Below are 21,470 nucleotides of genomic sequence, written 5' to 3'. Positions count from 1 at the left end.
CCTCCACAATCAAAGTCAGGTGTCCCTGTTTTAATTGTTCATCTCACTCCTTAATTTTGCTTTGTACCTACCAGAGCCTGGTGTTAACTCGGTTTAACTTCTGTCTCCACCGTTCAAATCTAGGTTTTCTGAGAATTGAGTCTGAGTCCCTTTGCTCCCTGCTGTCCAGACATAACCAGGTGCCTTTCTTTTAACACATGCTCAAAACCTCTCTGCTGAATGAATGAAATTAAAGAAAGACTATTTCAGAGTATCCTTTTTTTCTTCATCCATGGTAGAAAGCTATTTCATTCATTTATTCAATAAAATGTTTTGAATTCCTCCAATGTGCCAATGCCTGTGAGAATTAAATGATAAATCAGATAGAGACTCTTTCCTCAAGGTCCTTAGAAGTTACTGAAGAATAAAAGATATATATTCAGATAACTATTACAGGAGCCTATAAAAGAAACCACACACTTTTTTGTTAGTATGCTTGGATTACAGTCCTCTGCAGTTGTCAAAGAAAGTGCCTGCTCCTGTGAGAAGAGGCTAGGGGCCCTCCTGAGTCAGCTGAATTTGAATCCTTTGCATCACGGCGGCCTGGCTTGATAGCATCTAAACCATCTGGGCAGCAGCCTCCTCATCTGCACACTGGTCAGTTTTCTAGTGGAGAGAGGATGCTGTCTCTACATGCAATGTTTCTGGCAGGTTACTACAGATCCCACAACACTGAAGACACACAGATGGCAAATAAGCACAAAAGGATACTGAGCATGACTAACCACGAGGGAAATGCAAATTAAACCCACAGTGAGACGGCACTACACAGCTATCACATGCCTAAAATAAAAAAGGACACCATCTACTGTGTGTGTGCAGGTGGGGAAACTGAATCAGGCACAGATGAGAATGAGAAATGGTGTCACCACTTGGGAAACAACTTGTAAGTTTCTTTAAAAAACGACACACGGCTACAACAGCTACACCACCACCCAGCATTTGCCCAGAGAAATGAACACTTGTGTTAACACAACCACCAGCACACACACACATCTGTTGCAGCTTTATTTGTAAGAGACCCAAACTGAACACCGACCCAGACGTCCCTTCAGCGAACTGTGATCATCACTATCATGCACCACTGCTAAGGGTTACCAAGGAACCAATTATTAATGCCTGCCACAATCCTGATGAAACTCTAATCATGCTGGGTGCAAAAGAGCAAATCCCAAATGGTTATGTACTGTATGATCCCACTGACAGAACATTCTAGAAATGGCAAAATTAAAGAAATGGGGAACATATCATAGGTTTCCAGGGATTAAGAGATGGTAGAGTGGGAGGGAAGTCTGTCCGGCTGAGAAAGAGTAACATGAAGAATCCGTGAGGGGATGTTCTGTATCTTGACCGTATCCATGTTAATATCCTAGTTGTGATATTGCAGTAAAACCTGGAGAGATGTTACCATTGGGGGCGACTGGGTAAAAGATTATAGACCCTCTTTATAATTTCTTACAGCTGCATGTCAATCTACAGTTACGTCAAAATAAAAAAAGTTAATTTTTAAAAGTGAAAAGATGGAGGCAAAATCAGGGAAACAAGTATGTCAGTTTGTCAGTTACAGCATGAGCCTCAGAACCTTGACATCACAATGGCCAGAACCCTGCCTGCAGCAGCAGCTCAGGCTTCCTGGAGGAGTTCACAGCCCTCTGCCAAGTGCTGGAGACACACTCGGTTTCGAGAGCAAAGAATTAAAGAAGACAGGATGTTCACCTCAAGCAATGAGCTTGTAGGTGATCGTTCAAGGTTTCACCATATAAGGTAATCTTTTAATACACTATTTTTTCACTGTTAACATTGTATTTCTTAATTACATTATATCCTGTACAGCTTTTTTATTGAAGTATAGTCAGTTGACAGAGCTGTGTTAATTTCTGGTGTACAGCATAATAGTGTGGTCATACATACACATACAGACACTATATCTGATCATCAAAGCAGACTGGTGGTCCTAGGAGGTGCTTTGTTTCCTCTAGAATATATGAACTCTTTTTCACCTTCAGCATTGGTTTCATGAAAAGCTACTCATGTCCACAAGATTCAGTGCTGCTGAGCACAAGACAGCAGGTTTTATGTTCTTGGTTGGGGCTGGGGCTCACTTACTTGACTCCCTGGGAAAGAATTTTTTGTAGATTAATGAAAATATCTGGTCTACATATCAGTTTTTAAGCTCAGTTCAATTCAGGTGTTTTACCTATTATGACCAGAAGCTCTGTTAAGAGTTTAGCTGTAGCTCAGCCAAATAATAGCTAAGCATTTCCCCATATTTAGAAACTTTTTAATGATTCCAGTGTTATTTGCTGATCTTTGAGGATTTTCCCCAAGAATCTGAATATTGATTTAGAGTCAGTTTACCAGAATCCTCAGTTCTTTAAATTTTTATGTTAAAATGAAACCAAACTGTAAACTTCTCTGTAATCTCCACATACTTTTATCTATGTTAGGCCACAAGTTATCATATTTGGGTTTTTTGTTTGTTTGTTTTTGATTAGTTTTTTTACATTCTTGTAATACACTTTTCACTTAAGCCTCTTGGTTCCTTCCTCCTTAAATTTCATGAATCAACTTCGCTGTTTTCTCCTTTTCCCCACTAAGAGTGGCATGCCTTGGCACTTTGTCCCTAAAACTGTTTTCCATCTACATCAACTCCTTAAGTGACCTCTTTTCTTTCAATAGCTTTCTATAATTTACTAACTCCTGATTTTGAGCTGTGAAGCCCTGTTTGGGAGATTGAGGCTAATTTTTAGTGTCAACCTTGACATTTAACAAATTCCATCATGTACTTGACCAGTGACTAGCTGTTCTGTGGTATTTGATGTTTTGCAGGAAAAGCCCTTCTGTTGAGGTGGATGCCCACAGTGCAAATACGCCATCATCTGAGGGCACCAATCATACCGTGCTGATGCACAGTCCTGCAAAGCTCCAAGGAAGCAGAAGAGGCAACTCTTCCTGTATAGGGATAAACTGCTAATATCAAACATCAAGTATGCACATACTTCCTCTCCCAATAATCATAAAGTTGCATGTTCACTAGCCCTTACTGTAAGAAAATATGACAGGCAGGGTCTCTCTTGTCTGGGGCTTACAGACAGATGATAAATGAGGGGGACAACTACAGATCATTATTAGTGCTTCTGATAAAAGGTAGACAGGATGCCATGTAAAGATGATGGGCCCGTATTACAGAGGGGTTGTCTAGCAGGACTGCTCAAAGTGGCAGCCTCTGAACTGGACTTATGGGATAAGCCACTGCCACCATTCCCAGATAAGGTTTCTGAGCCTTGTAGGCCGAGGGAACAGCAGGCCTAAGTGGGTGCAGCTTGGACCCTGGAAGGGAGGAGTTCAATGAAGGCCAATGTGACTGGAGCCCACAGCATGGGGCACAGTAGATATGGCATTGTGTTCAGGGGATCCAGTCACACAGGGTCTCCACAGGCCATAGAAAGGGATTGAAATACTATGCTGAAAGGCTTTTAACCAGCAGTCACCATATCTGGTTTATATTAGCAAAATTTTCTGCTTGTAGGGAGATCTCTCTCCCTCTTAGAAGCCCACCAATCCTACTGGATTAGAATCTTATCTTGATGACCTCATTTAACCTTAACTGCACCCTAAAAGCTCTGTCCCCAAATATAGCCATACTGTCAGTGAGGGCTTCAGTGTATAAAAGGTGGTGCTGGCAGGGATGAGGGAGATGCAATTTCATAGATAGCAGTAACTAGCCGGCCTGAATGCTGTCACCTTGTACAAGTTCCTATGATTTTTAGCAAATTACCTTCAAAATCATTCCCATAACATTTGAGTATATTCATGATCATTATTCATATGATCATTTTCAGGGCCTTCCTGCACCAGCCTCTGCTCAACACACACTTGGGAAAGGCCTATCTAACCGTTCCATGTGCTGTGCACAGAGGGTCATAGAGATGAAGGAGCCATGCTTTGCCTGGAGCAGTGAGAACTAGCTTTTTACCATGAATGTAGTGGCTCCAACATTTAAGAAACAAACTAATAGAAGTCTTGTCTGGTTATCTTTGCAGGTACAATAACAACTTCAAGATAAAATATGAAATAGAACTGAACACCATGTGGTCTGCCAAATGTACAGACAAAGCAGGGGAAGCCATCAGTGCATGGAAGTCCTTTGTCTTGGACTGGCCCACAGTGAACTTCATGGCCACCTTTAAGTAAGACCTACAGCTTGGCCCTGTATATTACATGAGTTAAAAAGGAGAAACACTTTAATTGGATTATATATTAAGTCAGTGACCCACTTTTTGACCTCCCAATATGACACTTGTGTGCCTTGCACTTCCCCTCCAAAAAGGTTTTTATATGCAATTGATGATAAATAGGGGAACTACTGGAGGACTTTCCTTTAGCTTTGCTCCGTGGTTTTTCAAGTGGGCTATAGGAGCCCTTTGGGGAGCTGGAGCTCACGTGTCCATGGTGAAAGGATGTCAGTGGAAGGAGGATCACGAGGTCGAGTCTCCAGGGCCCTCTCTCACAGCCTGCCCCCGATGCCCAGAGAGCACCTGTGTTTCTAAATCCCTGGAATACCTTTCTTGTGCAAGTCCTATCAAGTAGTTCAAATACATTTGAAAAATTGCCTTTACACTCCCAAGTTAATTCCTTTAAAGACAGGATTTAATTATAGAAATAAGATGAATCATCAAATATTAGATGGTCTGAATTGCTGTGCGCGGACTATCTTCTTTGGTGTCTGTAGACAGGTGACCATCTTAAAGCAAAGGTGTGATTCCATGGAGTGCAGGGCAGTTTTCCAAGACACACTCTTGGCTGGACTGAGGATGGGGAACGTAGCCATCCTGAGTCAGCACTTCTGGGTTCACAGGGGTCATGCAACTTTCACCTGCAACAATCACAGCCCAAGTCTCATTCTTGTCATGCACATCGAGTGTGCATCACAGCACTCAACTCTTCTTTCTTGTCCTCCTCACCCCATGCTACCAAAATCTCACCTATCATCACAAAGATAAGACAACTAAAATGTTACCATGCTGTTAATTTATCAAATTCTAGAATGCAGCTATTGACTTAAGGAAAATTCTGAAAGCTTTTTGGGAAGAATCATATTTGTATCATTCTCTACATATTTTCTTTAAATGAATTATTTCTCTAAAGATTAATGGTTGCTATTCTTTAATATCTTTTCCATGTTGCAGGTGAAAGGATGCAGTTTCAATTGGGAATATACAAAGGTTTTGATAAGGGAGTGTCCAAGAAACATTTTTTCTAGGGAGGGGGGAAATGTAGAAGCCACATTTACATGTTATACTGGTTCAAAGGCTGCATAAACATATATAAGGCAGTGACACTGCCTGACACCTAGTGCGTGGCTATTAGCTGTTTTACTCTTCTGCAGACTGGCCTGAGTCATTACAAGCTGTGTCCATGGACATAGGCAGGGTGGGGAGCTAAGTGGGAATTCTACTTTCCTGATGAATTGGGTCCTGACATGGTGATGGGGAAGGCAGGAGCAGTGCTGCTGGTAGGAAGATAAAATGTGGCAGCCCCTGCAGAACATCCAATAGAAATAAGAACAAACATCCACACAAAAATTTATACAGAAATGTTCATAGCAGCATTATCCATAGTAGCCAAAAAAAAAAAAAAAAAAAGAAAGAAAGAAAGGAAGAAAGAAAAGAAACAACCTAAGTGTTTATCAACCAAGGAATGGATAAACAAAAGGTAGCGTAGGGGCTGAGGATGGGGGTGGAATGGAGAGTTAGTACTTACTGGACACAGAGTTTTTTGCTTTAGGGTGATGAAAACATTTTACTGAAATGCTTTTTACTAGCTTCATGTTATATAAACAAATGAAAATAAATTGTAATTAGGGGGCTGGGCTCTACATGTGCTTTCCTTGTCATTGCCTGAACACAAGCTTTGCCTGTAGAATATGGATCATGATTTGACAATAATTATTTACTCATCTGTTTTAATTTTTTTTTAAATTTAGAGCAATGTTTCTCTCTCTTTTTTTTTTTTTTACAGTCTATAACTATAAGAATAATGAATTCAGACACAGCAAATGATGTGATCAACATGTCACTCTCAAAGCTAGGAATAACTGTAAGTTACCTGCAAGTTCTTTTTAGTTAGAAACCAACTTTTATTTTTGAGATTTGTGTGTGTGTGTGTGTGTGGTGTACCTCCCATCATGATACAGAAGACTATTACAGATGGTTAAGTCATATTTTGTCCCCCCGAATTTAGAAATTGAAAGCAGTAAAGCTAGATTATCAACCTATACAATAGTGTTATTCTTGTATTTCTGTTTACAATTCTATGTGAGTTGAAAGTGACAGCATAATGAATTAGGGCTATACTTTTAGAGTGCTAATAACATTCTTTATTATATACATTATATAATAGATAATAAAATATGTATATGAGCCCAGATATTACCTACTCTATTGGACTGTTCTTTCTATATCTTCTTCCCTATACCTCCCATCCCATCCCCATTTATCCTGATTGTCAGCTGAGGACTCAATCTCAGTATGATAAATCCTAAATGAGGGTTTTTGCTATAAATTTTGACATAAAGACCAGCTGGCTAGAGGCAGGTCCCCTTGAGACAGGTCCTGAGGAGGAGATGGCTAATGCCTCTTGTAAATTGGTAAAGGATACAAGTTCTGAATAAGATGATGGATCTGGGGACGTGTGTGTACACATCGCTTTCACCTTGTTTTGCCTTCCAGTCTCTGCTCCTGTATGTTTTGCTAGGGCTGCTGTGAGATGTTGGAAAATTTTTTGGTGAAAGACAAGGCTATGTTTGAGGATGAAGTCGTGAAAGGGAAAAAGGGGGAGGGAACTGACATGCAAATGGACAGAATTGAAGGAAACACAGCTGCTTATATACAATTCTCTGTAAATGGGAAAACCTGCTACTGTGACATGACAAGCACAGCACCTGCAACCAACACTATTTCAAACACTTTCTGCTTTATCTTCCTTTCCCTGGAGGACTCTTTTAATATAATGCAGCAGCCCTTATAATTTAAACTTGTTTCAAATGGGATTTCCAGTATTTCTAGGCAGTAAATCTGCTGGGACAGAGTGTTTTCTGCATCTCACTTGTGCTCTAGGTCAGAGTCCTTGTCCCCCGTCCCCCGTCCCCCTGGCGCGGGGCTGGGTGGCACCAAGGCCCCGGGGCTGCCTTCTCTCTCCCATCCCCAGGCCTCTTGGGCATTTCCCTCCTTTTGCTCCCAGCTGCTGAGCCGACACTGCCCAAGTTCTCCTTGCTCAAGAACAGCCTTGGCAGAGTACGTGGCTCTGGACAACATGCTTGTCTGGGCAGGGACATTGAAAGGGAAAGCCAACATTCTCCAACGAGTCTAGAGACAGCAGAAAGGAGGGCTCTCGAGATGAGACTTTCCCTCCACCGTGAAGGGGCACTGCCGTGATTTTTTTATGCCATGGACCACCCACAAAGGACAGGGCTGTTTGCACTGTGGTTCCATAGATCCTCTGCCTTTATCAAAAGGGACAAAAATCTCAGGTGGCCTGTTGGCAAGAAGGACCGGGAGTTATTACTGATATCAGGACTGTTAACTCAAAAACTGTTCCACCCCTCTGGATCTAATACCATTTCTACGGGTCCAAATTCTTTTTGGAAATATAGTAATGCTAAAGAAATGTGTTCTTCAAGTACCTACTGGGAAAGATTTGCAGTGACACACAGTTCTTTCTGTCCCCAGTGGCTCTGAGAAAGAGTACCAGTTATGGGTCAGTTCTGGCAAGAAAAAGGCCTCGTAACCACTCATTGGTAAGTGTCAGGGAAACCTAAGGTAGGCTGATTGCATAACAGACTGTAACCCTGAAGTCTCAAAGTGACAGTTAATCAGTCTGAAGCTTAAATACCCTCAACAATGAAAATCTCATGCAATGCTCATTCATACATTTACTCAATAGCCCCAGACACTTACTCCACCCCAGGCTTGGAGAACATCTCTTCATTCTGCAGCTTATGGTCTAGTTGGGTAGAGAAGGTGAATTTTTCTTCACTGCTGTTTTCCTTGACAGACAGAGCTATCTTGAAAAAATTTATTAACTTGTTTATTTACTTCATTACATAGGCATGAAAGCAACATAAATTGGAATCTCTTTCCTCACACATTATTTTCCACATTCCAGTCTTAAAGTTCTCTGTTCCATTTCCTAGCCACTAAGCAGCCTCCATTTTACAAGAATCTTCTAAAATCCAGCCATGCCTCTAAATCCAATATTTATTTAACACCTGCTCCATGCCTAAAACTTTTCTCAGCATCAGGAAAAAAATGAGATAATCACATTCAGACTCTTCAAGTCTTCGTGGCCTAAAGCACCTTGCTTTGCTGTTTCTGCAGCTGAGTTTACCAGCATTGCTCTTGAGGTTTTCTATAACTACATCACACTTCTCCTAAAATAGTTACTAGAGCAAATTAGCTAAAATAATACCTATTCTTGGATCAGGAAGTCTGTGCAGTGTGGTCCGTGAAAATAGAGGGATTCAAACAAGGGGAAGGGCAGGATCTGCAGCAGACCCTGCAATATGGTAATGGGAACAGTGACTCCTGCTAGAAATCTTAGAGCGCTCCCTCTTACAAGCAAGATCTTTCTTTCTTTCTTTCCTTTCGTCCTTCCTTTCTTCCTTTCCTATTTTCTAATCCATTCAACAATCCTCCAGGGATATTACCCTTTTTCAACTGATCTGAAGAACATTTTCAAATGATCTGGAAAATCCAAACCACCAAGTTTTTTCTATGAAATGTATATTCTACTCTTAGAATATATGGGGTCACCAAGTACATAGCTGAGGACTAAAGTCCCCTCAACTATTTCATAATTTTTAAAATGTTGACATCTTTGTAAATCTTTGTCAGCAATAAAGTGAAAAGAATTGAATATTTAGGTATATTTATTTTAATAAAATGCATTAATTTAGATAAAATCACGAAGATGACAACTTGCAGCCTGAGAATGGCTTCACACACCACGGCTGCTCTAAGGAATCCTAAGAGCCTGTCATTCATGATGGGACCTTAGCAGTCGCTCTGCAGGCATTTTTTACATGCTCTGAATTCTCAATTGTGGACAAGCTCCTGGTTATCCTGGTGAGTTGGTTGTATTTTATTGCTGTCATGGAAGCTTCCTTTGTATTAAAAGTTGGAAGTCACTATGATTTTTGTTCTGAACAGAGCACTGAAATTGCATTTGCACCACATGAAAAGCAAAGGCAAGAGCTCCCCAAGTTGTACTCAATAATAAATCTGAAATAAAAGACAAGGAACATTCATTCTATTCTTAAAAAATGAAATCCACATCAGTGCACAGGGGCCTTGAGAATTCTATGGAGCCTAAGAAATTTAAAGCACGAACGAGCAAAAGAAATCACTTGGCAAGTCCCAGTGATTTCCTGGGAAGGTCTCCATTCTGTAAACACTGATTTGCACTTGGCTTCTGAGCTTCCATCACCGTGTAGCCTCGTGTCTAAGCCTTCCCCGGCAGGGCCCCCTGAGGGGAAGGCAGCAGTGGGAGGGAAACTCAGAGACAAACCTCTCTGTTGCTGTTGAGCAGCTCTGGCTACTGAGCTGACAAAAGGAAAACTCTATTTGCTGAACTGACATGGGTGAGACAACAGAGAACACAGCAATTCCTAACACAGTCCAACTTCGTAAAAAATACTAAGCACCAACATGTATTAATACATTTACTTTGGCGCTTATGGGTCTATGTGGGGGTAAGCGGTTAAAAGGAGGAATGTAAGGCCAGTAACTTGCCTAACACGTACAGACCTAGTGCTCCTGTCAAGGCAGAAACTACGGGGCCGTCATCACCCTCAGAGGGACACACAGGGGAAGTCAATGCTGTGCGACGCACTGACACAGCTACACATTCCGAGCCAAGCACCGTGTCTGAGGAAGAGTTTTCTCTTTCCTTTTCAAACTCCTCTGCTTGGGCACCTTGCTTCTGCAGGGGGTCCTCCATGTCAGCCCACTTCATGCTCGTTCAGGAGGCACAGACCTCTTTGCCCAGAAGCCCTAGAAGAACGGCAGCCACATCAGGGTGCCGCCCTCGCCCATGGTGAGGTGGGTCTGACCACACCCACAGCCAGCAGCCTGGATCCATATTTAGTTTATCTGCACACAGGGCATGAACATCCTTACAGAACTAAACTGAGCCATCTTCCAGCTACTGCACTCCTGCCACAGGGACCGGAAGACTCCGCCTCTCCTTCTGCCCTCCTGGAGGCCATCCTCTTGGAGAAGAGGTCCCCAGAGATGCAAGGCCAATTCGTCCCAAAGCCCAGGCACCCAGCCAGGAGCCAGCAGGGAGAGGTGAGCCCCTTCCCTCCCTCAGGTGTATTCTCTTGGCTCACATCTCTGCTCTTGAAACCAAACTCACGCATAGAGCTGCTTCTCCATGTGGGGGTGCAGGGACAGTACAGGTGGGCACCCACTACCCACCCACGATCAAGCTCAGAGAAACCCTAAAGGTCTGAGATCAAGACCCAACTCATGTCTAGGAAGGTTCAGTTTTTGTGTTTGTTTTCATTCCTCCAGGCAGACTGCCCTTCTCTGTGTCCCATAAAATTAAGTGTGTCCACTACTCTTCCTACATAAAATTAAGTGTGTCCACTACTGTCTGTCTTAATAAAACATGAGCTTCTTCCAGCCTGGGAACACATCGTACCCGTCCCAGTGTCTTGTCCAGCATCTCAGACCCTCACAGGAGGCGGTCAGATGACTGTATGAGTCAGACACACCTGGAATGGAAGAACTCCAGCGACGGAGAGTTATGGAGTTGAATTGGGTTCTATTATGGCCTTAGGCTGAAGTGGCCTTGAGGGTTCTAGTCAGAACTGAACTCTGAATTCTACCTCCACAGCAAGCTCACTTCCCACGTCTGCTTCACACTCAGCTTGCAACTGAAACCACACTGAATGTTCATGGGTTGTTGTTTTTTTTTTAAATCTTTCCTCCTGCAATTTTTCCCCCTTTTCTTTCTTTGGAGGAAGTGTTATTAATCTGGGAAGTACTGCGGTGAGAGTAGAATTTCTCTTTTCTACTAAAAAAGTATTTTCATTTTTATGATTGTTATTCTATAAGCACAATGTCTCAAAAATTTTATTTTGTAATATTCAATCCTGAATTTGAACATGATGAAACACTAACCTAAATCTTGCCAGGAAAGGCAAGGTTTAAGAAAGGCAAGGTTATAAAACCACCTTAATAGTTTCCATATTTTTCATGTATATAGCATATATTTTTACTGGTCACAGAAGCAACATGAACTCTAGTACCAAACAATGTACATTATGAAAAGTCCTACTGAGCCTGAAAGTATGTTTGAGAAAGCACAGGACTCAGTGTCTACTTTGCTTTCTGTCTACGCTCATAAGAGTATTTGGGTATATAGCTTTGTAGCAAGAGATGGAGCACTCTTCTTATGAGCATCCCTCTCACAAAAGCTGAGCAATGGAGCACATTTGGAGAGTTTTAGAAATAATAAAGTTGGTTAAGAGTAGGGAAACTACGTTGCATTAAACGGCTTAACCTATACAAACATGTATCTTTAATAAGCCTTTCTGCATGTTAGTGCAGAGGAAGCTCCTCCTGGTTTCAGGAATATATTTGCTTTCATCCTTCCCTCCTTTTAAAATGACAGTGGTATGGCTGTCAGGGCAGGAAGAGCCTTAGGGAGAATGCTGGCATTCCTTCATGCATGCATACCTTCTCAAGGCTGCAAAACCAAGTGGAGAACAGAGGTGGGGACTGCTTTGGGGGAGGACACTGATATCTAGGCTGCTTTAGACCCTCTGAGGGAAATACTTTGACCAAGGCTGCTATGAGCCATGTCTTGGGCTGAGTAGTACATTATACTACTTAGTGTAGTGGGCTGTACGTAGCGCCATTTATGTTAAATCTGAGCAAACCAAAGCTCACAGAGTTTTGAGTAACTTATCCAACTAAATGGCAGAACAAAGCCTCCTGGTTCCCTCATCCAGCATGAGTGTTTTGCCCACGTTGAGTGGACACAGTGATGCATTCGCTACATCCCAGAAAAGGTAAGTGGGTGGATGTTTAAGGATACTTAGTAAAATGTTACTCATCTGTTTACTTTTCTACAACTTGGCTCCTCTGTTGACTTTTTTAGTTGGTTATTTGAGCAGGGTATTTAAGCAAATGTGAAGCAGGTTATTAAGAAAATAACAGGAAAATATTCATAGCTGAGCAGCAGAAATTTTGAACTCAGCTTTTCATTGCTTAACACTTTTTCTTTGAAAACCCCTTCCTCAGTGTTCCTTTGACAGGGGCTGTTGAGTAAAAATCATCTCTGGGTGGCTTGGTAGGATGTCCCAGGAACGTGAGGACCTAGCATCTTAACAGAAAGCCAGCATTTAATGACTACTTCCCAAGGCCCCTGACTACAGTCATCCATGGAGCTGCCCGAGGGTGGTGGCCTCCCAAAGGAGAGGGTCCAAAGGCCGGCTGAGAAGTAGGGTCAGGCAGGTTGTGTCATGAAAGGCAGATCCTTGTGATGGGAGGAGGCTGACCATCATTGGCTATTCAGAAAGCTACAGAAAATCTAAGAGTAGGAGGAAACATTATGAAGGTAGGTGATTACCAAACTCTGTTAGGGAATACCAAATCTTTTTAGCTTTTACAATGAGATCTGACACTAGAATCTGCTGACAATACTTGTCAGGAGCCTTGTATACCTACAGGTTAAGGGACCCACATGACGCAGGGCAGAGGCAGGAGAGAGAGCTGTCCGGGAAGTGCTGTCACTGGGAGAATCATCCTAACTCTCATAAAGCCTCTCCGCTTCACTAGCAGTTTGCAGGGCCTGGGGAAGAAGGACACACTGACACCACAAGAATCCAATGAGCCAATGTCAGCATGTAGGAAACTCTATACAACAAGGGGCTCAGCTTCTCTCTCTTCCAGCCATGCAAGAAATCTGCCGTAAAATGGAAATAGCGGGGATAAGGTTACATGAATTAAACTACTTCTAGTAATAATCTCTCTTCTTCATCACATTCAGGTCGCAAGACAGCCAACACAAGTTCTGTCAGGAGCTGGGCCCTCTGGCGGCGCTCCAGCACTTGCCAGGACAACCAGTGCCCAACTCTACCAACGGCAAAGCCAAGACAGCTCTTTGAAGCTTGGGGGACGTGTGCAAAGATGACAAGCTGCCAGCCCCAGTTCTGGTGGGTCTCATTTTGATCTTCTGTAGCCCTCCTCTGACGAGGGCAGCTCTCACAGGTCACGTGTTGTCATCCAAACCCATTCCCACGTGGAGAAGTCTTTACACAGCCCCTGGCTTTGGCTGAGAAGTTTTGTTAATATTACTTCAGAGAATAAAATCTGATTTCAATACCGCAGAGTCATAAAGCACATACAGCAGGAAAAACTATTCTTGTCCATTCCACTGGTTTCAGCAAAGACCCACATCCACTTGCTCAGATCCATTAAAATGGGCTCTGCGTATGTGAAGCTCTGCGAGTCCCCCCACCCTCGTCATCCTTCTTCGTCTCCTTCCTTGAACTGCACACTAGTCTCAAGTCTCCTCCGTCTGAGTCTACTCAGTCTTATAACTCAGCTCTCACAGAGATTTGATTTGTAACCCGAGGGTTTAAGTATAAAAAGCCTCATCCTCTGGTAAATATGAATTGTTTAATCCTGACAGAATGTATCAAATCAAAGTCACAGAGTTTGGTTTGTGTTCTGTACAATTCATATACTGAAATGTCAGTGTTAACATTTATTCACCACCCACTGCTTCTCTGAGCACTATACTAGATGTAAGAACTTGTATGCCAGATGTGAAGAAATGTATCACACTAGTTACATGTCACCCCACCCCAGTCCCGGCATCTTTCACAGCAAATTTAGAGTAGCTGTGATGATCATCATCCCCAAAAATGAAGAATAAAAAGGCCTCAGTAAAGTATGTGCTGTGCCCAAGGTCAGATAGACAGCATAACAGATTCCAGAGTCCTTGGATTCCCTGACTCCAGCACCTGTCTGTGCTAAAAGCCACTCAGCAAAAGGACAGGAAAGACTGATGAGCAGGGGATGCACCCAGAGGGGAGGTGAGGGGTTTTGAGCCTGATTTAAAAGAGGGGAGGAATACAGGCAGTAGAATTGGGGTACACAGTCAGTGAAGGGGGGTTAAACAGAGAATGAATGCGGCAAAGATGACCATATTTGGGGAAGAGCATCTGTATCAAGGAAGAATGAGACAGGACCGGGGAAGGAGAGGGTGACTCTACAAAGGTCTCAATGCAGAGAAGTTTGACTTCACAGTGTACATTCACAGAAAAGGAAAATCTGATTAAATACGCATTTAAAATATTTCAGTGTATAAATGTTAAATGGATTGCTGGGTAGAAAATACATTTAGAGACACTGAAAAAAAACTGCAAATTGGCTTTAGTCCCTCCAGTTCCACACTGGGCCCTCACACATGCTCCTTATCTCCAAAAAGAGGACAAGCATCTGCTCTGGGCTGGGAGATATGAAATGCCACATGCTTTTCTTTTCTTCCCTTTAGGATACACTTACGTTTATAAATCAAAAAGGGCCACTCACAAAACACATCTTCAAAAAATCAGCCCATATAAAATCATGCAGAGCCCTAAAGGAGAAGCTGAAATCTGGGGACAAAGTGAACTTGGAGGATGAGTCCATTCTTGTGGTGACAATCGTCTTAAAGGTAGGGAAAGCTCTAGCATTATCTGCACAGAGTGACTCTGAAGCTCTGTGAGGGGTCCTTCGTCATGACTGCCAAAGAACAATAGGTGTAATAGATGAAGGACCTGAAAAAATGGAAAACATCCACAAAGTCTAAATTTAAGGAAGCTACTTTGGGTGTTAGAAGTCCCATGTTAGGTATACTTTCCTTTTTCATCACAACCCTCTCATCTTCACTCCTGAAAATTCCATGCAAATACAAAAATAAATAATAAATTCAAAACACTCACCAGTACAGAATGTACCAAAACAAGCTTTCTGACTTCCTTACCATCTTCCTAATGAAGGCAGTTTCCACACACACACACACACACACACAAATTCATATTAAGCTTTTGGAAATACTTATACAAGTTTATCAAAGTAAGTAAACATCTGCCTTACAATGAATCAAAACATGCTCAGTAAAGCCATTGAAATCTGTGATCATTTCATCGTCCTCCCTCCCCGTCTCCTAATGCATTTACTTGAAAGCCAGTGTAGGGAGGATGGCACCACGTGTGCCTCCTCTCACCTCCTTTACCACCTTTGGCTTCCCTTGTTCATGTTTGTTACATTTAACCCACCACCCATGGTTTGAGTTACACAGTAACCAGCTCCTACCACATGCCTCTTTCTATAAATCTGTCTTCTAAAGTGGGTGCAGCAGTCAAAATTAGTTTGGAATTCTGAAAATTCAATAGATTTATAGAAGAAATAGACTGATTTTGAAATAATACAGCTAAGTCAGGTATCTAGTTACATTTCTACAAAGGGAATCATAGGACAGAAAAAGAATTTAATCAATCCATCTTGGTTTTTGTTAGCAGTTCTGAATAAAAATATATTAATGTAGTAATGACTACAAACAGGTTATTAAAATTATCTTAGAAACTCCATTACATTTGGGCTTTCCTTGTCCCCTAGTAATGTTGGATCATAATCTGATTGTGGGATAAATAGCAACAGTTCAGAACTGACTTAGAGTTGACCCCGACCACACTCGCACCACAATACTACACACTAGGTGTGCAAAGAGCAAGATGAGTGTTGCTGTATGTAAGTGCACATGGAATTAATTTGATCATCTAGTAAGAGTGAGGCTCTTGTCTATTTCCCATTATAAGCACAGACTAGCAAGAGGCTGGCTACTCAAGGGTACACTTCTTAAGACACTCCTAAAGTTCTTGCTTCCTGAAGCTGACTGATCTTAATGGGGAATCAGACTTTGCAAACTTGGCCTTGATAATACCATGTGTCAAATAACCAGACAGTTGGTCTAAACCAGAAATGAATATTTATCAGCACCACATTGAGTTTGCCATTAAACTGTAGACAGAGGTCCCACAGCAACACCCTTGGCATATCCTGCTTGAATCATGCTCAGGCTTCACAGCAAGCAGCCTCACCCATGGGCTCCACAGCACAGGGTCCAGGAAGGAGGACACACATGCTCCTAGTGCATGGAGTTTGCACACATGAGGCACAGGCCCTGCTGTCCCCTCCCAGACTCCCGGAACCAGCCACAGTCGGAGCGCTTCCTCCCTCCAAATACACTGGGGTTACTCCAGAGGGAACACAGAGAAAAACCCTAATGACAAGAGAGGGTGCTGCACACCAAGAACACAGTACAGGGATGAGAGGGTAGAGACCTTGTCCCCTGCCGTCACTGCTCCGTCGGCAGTGCTCAGGAGAGAGGCTGGCGCACACACAGCAGTTCAGTAAGGACTGGAGCATGTGAACACCGACTGCATTACAATCATCACAGTTGCCTAGAGGCATTTTCTGAACAAGCTCCTATTAAGAGAAGTCTTGGGCTGTGGAGTGAGACCAGTGGAAGCCCAGTGTGCCTTTGAAACTAGCAAGGTGATGCAAAAATTTCCCTTGCACAAAACATTACAATTTCAGGGGTGGGGAGGGTATAGCTCAGTGGTAGAGTGAATGCTTAGCATGCACGAAGTCCTGGGTTCATTCCCCAGAACCTCCATCAATAAATATATAAGCAAACAAAGAAACCCAACTATCACCTTACCCACCCCCCAGGAAAAAAATTACAACTTCATATACTTTAATAGGCCCAATTCTGTGATACAAAGATTTGTACACCAGAAATTAATACATTATCTCTGACTATACTTTGAGTAAAAAAAAAAAGATTTGTTCATCAGCCCTCTAAAGTGACACATTTTCCAGGCCCCCACGTAGGAAGCTTACATTTGCGTACCTCTAGCCCTGACACTCAGAGGCCTGAAGTTCCACTCTATCTAAATTTTACGTGTCCTATTTGGGAGGATGTATTCCATTCAAGGAGTTATAAGGAGTAACATGTAGGCACCCACTGGGGATTTTGATATGTTAGCACCTGCTGCTTAAAAGGCTGCAAACTGAACTTTCACACAGCTTAAAAAAGAAGACTGAAGCTATTATGAGTAGTCTTTCCCCATGAAGCATGCACACCTCGCTCAGAAAGCCTAGTTCTCTTGTAATATGTGTGCAAGAGTGTGAGGGGTGTGTGTTCTATGTCACAACCTCTCTTCCTTGAATTAAAAGCAAGCACTGTCTGAAGTAAACAAGAAACATGGGCGTGCGCGGGGCTTCTCAGACACTCGCAGGATTCGGGATGGGTGAGCACCAGACCTTGTCAGCTGGGACCAGTGCTGACACGGACACAGAGAGCGAGGCCCAGCTGGTGGGGGAGCCTCCCTCATCACTCTCACTGCCGTCCAGACTCTGCTGTGATGCTTCTAGTTTTAGACAGAGAGAGTCCAAGCCCCTCCTGGGTGTGCGAGTCTGTAGAGTCACAGCCCAGCTCTGCCGGGGTCACAAACTGGACGTTGTGAAGGAAGTGAGGCCTGAACGGAATTTTTCAACTTAATGTTTTCTCTGTTATTTCTCTAATATGTATTTATCATAATAATATATATCTTTTTTTTAATCTAGAGAAGCATTTCCTTCAAAATATCGAAGTATTTTTACAGCCAGTCTCCATGACAGATGGTTCAGTGTTCTTGATCAAGGGAATGCGGAGGAAAAATAACTGCAACCCGGAGGTAATGACAGTCACACCTCAAAAACACAACCAACATCCTCTTAGGAAAATATTAGCTTATAGTTTGCAGCTCTGTCCACTAAAATAATGACCAATGTCAAATGGTTGCATTTGCTACCCATAGAAGCCACTTGAAAAACAGATGCATGCATTACTGCTCTTACTGAATTCTTATTTTTATCCTAATCTTATTAATATTGAATCCATGACCATTTAACACCTGCTGAAGACATGGAACTGCTGGAGATGAAATCCACTGGTCTAAAGAGAGGTGCTAGAGAATCAATCTGCCAGTGTTATGATCTTAACTTTTCAAACACTTAATCAACCACAAAAGTTATTATCTGGTTCAGGAATTGAAATCAATGAAACATTTCTGTATGCATTCATGCTTAGAACTCTGCAAGAGAGGACTGTGTGCATGGTTTACAAAGACGTACTCTGTTCTCTGTCTCTGTATTTCCACTTCCTAAGCAAAATGACATGCTTTATTTAAAAGCGCATTTTTCTGTCTGTAGGCTTTTAGATCAGCTGCCAAGAGCCAATGTTGACCTACTGACACACCTTTTTTGAGTGCTCCACAACACTGAGCAACACTCCTCATTCAATCAGATGATCAGCTTATAACTTATCACGCTGTCTAGCCCCAAGCCTTCTTGGTCCACCTCATGCCACCAGCTCAGAATTAGAAAAGGACTTCACAAAAAATGTAATGAGATCTCTAATTTTTACGCCTTGTGGGGCACGGTCCCCACTTTGAACCTGAAATCTGTGGTACTAACTGTGATGGACCAGTTTTTTAAAGTGCACACTTTAAATACGCTCCCCTGGAGGGGCAGAGTCATTGATCTGGGGGTTATGGGACGGCGGGTTGTTAAGTGGGAAACAGAGCAGTTGAGTCATTTCTCCTTTCCCATCCAGGAGACTGAACCACAGAGAGGTAAGAGCAGGATAATGGCACAGAACTGAACCTGAGCTTTGGGGTCTGACAGCCGAGGTTCAATTCTCAGCCTAATCACTGAGGGAGTGTGAACTAAAGCGAAGGTCCCATGATTTCATCATCTCATAATGACAACAACACCCAGCTCCTCTGGTCACTGCTGGCACATCTCGGCGGCTTGGGCAACATGAACACCCATGGCTCCACACACACTGGCCTTCCTCTGCCAGCTGTAGTCCCTCAGAAGGATACTCAGCTTCTATGTCACCCCCACTGCAGGGGGAGGAGGCTAGTAAAATATTCCAGAACATCGGAACAGAGCCACAACAGGCCTAGTAAGATCACAGGTCTTCCCCGAGCTCAACCCGACAGCCAGCATAAGACGAGGCAAGGCAGTTAGAAAGACCTGTTTTCTCTCCAGCTGCTTCCTTCCTTCACAAGAAAAATCACAGAAATCTCTGCTTCTGAAGTTTCAGATATTTCTTCACTTAAGAGGTGAATTTCTCAAGTTTTTATCTATTGGATACTTTATTAATTACCGTAAGATGTTATATGCCAACTTAATAAAACTGGAAAAAATGAAATAATAACAAATAAATGAAATTTAGTAAGAGAATACACAGATTCACCCCAAGTATCCTTCATGGGTCACTTGAAAATTATCCTAGTTTTAAAGATGTAACCATCGTTACAAACATGTTAGCTATTGAACGAGGCCACAAATATAATTTTAGCCCACTAATTAAAAGAATTTTAAAATCTGTACCCAAAGTACTCTTGAAAGTATCACTTATTAGAGAAAACTAATTTGTATACTCATTTTTTAATCAACTCCGAATTTTTCTCAGAATTCTCTTACATTTTTTAGATTCAAGAGTTAGATATGAAATGATTTATAACTATGCCATATGGAAAAGAACACCCCGTTTTGCCCTTACGTGTTTCAGACTTCTTTTGTGCAATTTTTCCTGGAAAACGGCCTCCAGCTCTGGGGAGAAGACACCCCTTCCCTCTGGGGAGAGCGCGTGGCCACTCCTGATGAAGGTGACGTCACTAGTAACAGGGAGGGGGCTGCAGGGTGTGTGAATCATGTAAGTGGCTTTGGTGAGAAAGACAGCAAGGCTGCCAGGGCTCATGGGAGACTGCTTAGACAGTGCCGTTCTGGAGCCCAAATCACATCCCAAGAGCAATGATTTTCACCTGCTCCAGGTCAGGGACGCTTTCATACCGTCGTGAGACCAAAGAAAGGGTAAGGCAGGTCTGACTGCAGGAAGTTGCTAGTACAGCATTACGAGACATCAGGGTATAACACAGTGTTTGGAAGTTTTTTCAAACAAAACTTTAAATGGGACTCATATATATCAGATGTGCTCAGGCTGAAAATAGAGTGAGGGGCCCAGAGCACTGCCTTGTTTATTCCCCACCCCCTTTTTTCCTGCTTAATGGTACCTGAGGTACCACAGGTTTCCAATGCCTTTGAAACAGGTTGAAAAGAACCAGCATCACTGAGAAAAAAAAGGACTTGATTTGATGTCAAACCACCTTTCCAGACTGTCAACTCCTGGGCTACTATTCACAGCTGTGTTAACTTTGGCCAATTATTTTAGCTCAGTTTCAGTTCCTTCATCTCTAAAATGCGAATAAAAACATCTAAGTTTTAGGATTGTTGTCAAGATTAATAATGGAAGTAAAGTAAATATGTAAAAAACCAATTACAAAGGCCAGTAGAAGTTCCTCTGAGAACTCTGAGCTAGGATTGTCTGAGCCTAGGTAATCACAGCTAATTGGGAGCAGTCCATTTGATAAGGCAGAGTTTAGATTCAGAACCTAGGGACATGTATCATGAGATTCTTTGTATTTGATGGGGTAGGTAATTAGGTTTATTTATTTTTATTTTATGTATGTATGTATTCATTCATTCATTCATCCATTCATTCATTTATTTATTTTAATGGAGGTACTGGGGACTGAACCCAGGACCTCATGTGTAGTAAGCACACACTGAACCACTGAACTATAACCCTCTCCCAAACTCTTTGCATTTTTGACATTTTTTGGTTTTATGACATTTATCTCACTGTTTTGAGGAAATCTTTAGGAAAATCTATTTAATCAGGAATTTCGTTGAGTCTAGTACCTGAGAATGTGCTTTACTAAGATAACTTTGTTTTTCAATTCATCAGTGACAACAGAACAACCACTGGAATCCACGTGAATGACAGTAACAGTCATTTTCAAAAATGCACAAGGACAGTATTAGGCCAAGGCCCCATCTACCATGGGTCTACGCAGATGCCTGTCCACAATTTTCGAAGCTCCTAAAGATTAGAAATGGCCATAATCACATCTGACTCTACTCTATCTTCTATTCCTCACCTATTGTTTTACATTTGTTCCTACTGTATTCTGCATTTTCATATTGATTCAATAAAAATGGGTTAGATAACCACTTTATTTGCTTATGGCTCATATTACTACCTTGGAGGAGGCGCATCTGGGCAGCCTGTGTCTCAGCTAAGGTCACTTCTGCACCTGCAGTCAGCGGGCAGCTCAGCTGGGACTGACTCACGTGTCTGTTGCTTGGTGCTGGCTCTAGGTGGATCCCCATCTCCTCAGCAAGCTAGCCCGGCCTTCTTCATACAGCGGAGGAAGAGTTCCCACCAGCAAGATGCTTTTCAAGAGTCCATGTAGG

At 42.4% G+C, this 21,470-nt stretch overlaps 2 long non-coding RNA genes across 2 annotated transcripts; both read left to right on the top strand.

The window, feature by feature from the left end:
* Positions 1 to 6,073: 6,073 nt before the first annotated feature.
* Positions 6,074 to 10,256, top strand: LOC116657629. Its single transcript, XR_004312826.1, has 3 exons — positions 6,074 to 6,138; positions 7,770 to 7,837; positions 10,201 to 10,256. It is a non-coding gene; the product is annotated as an uncharacterized LOC116657629 (long non-coding RNA).
* An 8,887-nt stretch (positions 10,257 to 19,143) lies between these two features.
* Positions 19,144 to 21,092, top strand: LOC102513721. The gene is made up of 3 exons (XR_004312821.1): positions 19,144 to 19,273; positions 19,726 to 19,822; positions 20,962 to 21,092. It is a non-coding gene; the product is annotated as an uncharacterized LOC102513721 (long non-coding RNA).
* The last annotated feature ends 378 nt before the right edge of the window (positions 21,093 to 21,470 follow it).

The sequence above is a fragment of the Camelus ferus genome, chromosome 18 (assembly GCF_009834535.1).
Source record: "Camelus ferus isolate YT-003-E chromosome 18, BCGSAC_Cfer_1.0, whole genome shotgun sequence".
NCBI lineage: Eukaryota > Metazoa > Chordata > Mammalia > Artiodactyla > Camelidae > Camelus > Camelus ferus.
This window is presented reverse-complemented; position numbering and strand designations above follow the sequence as displayed.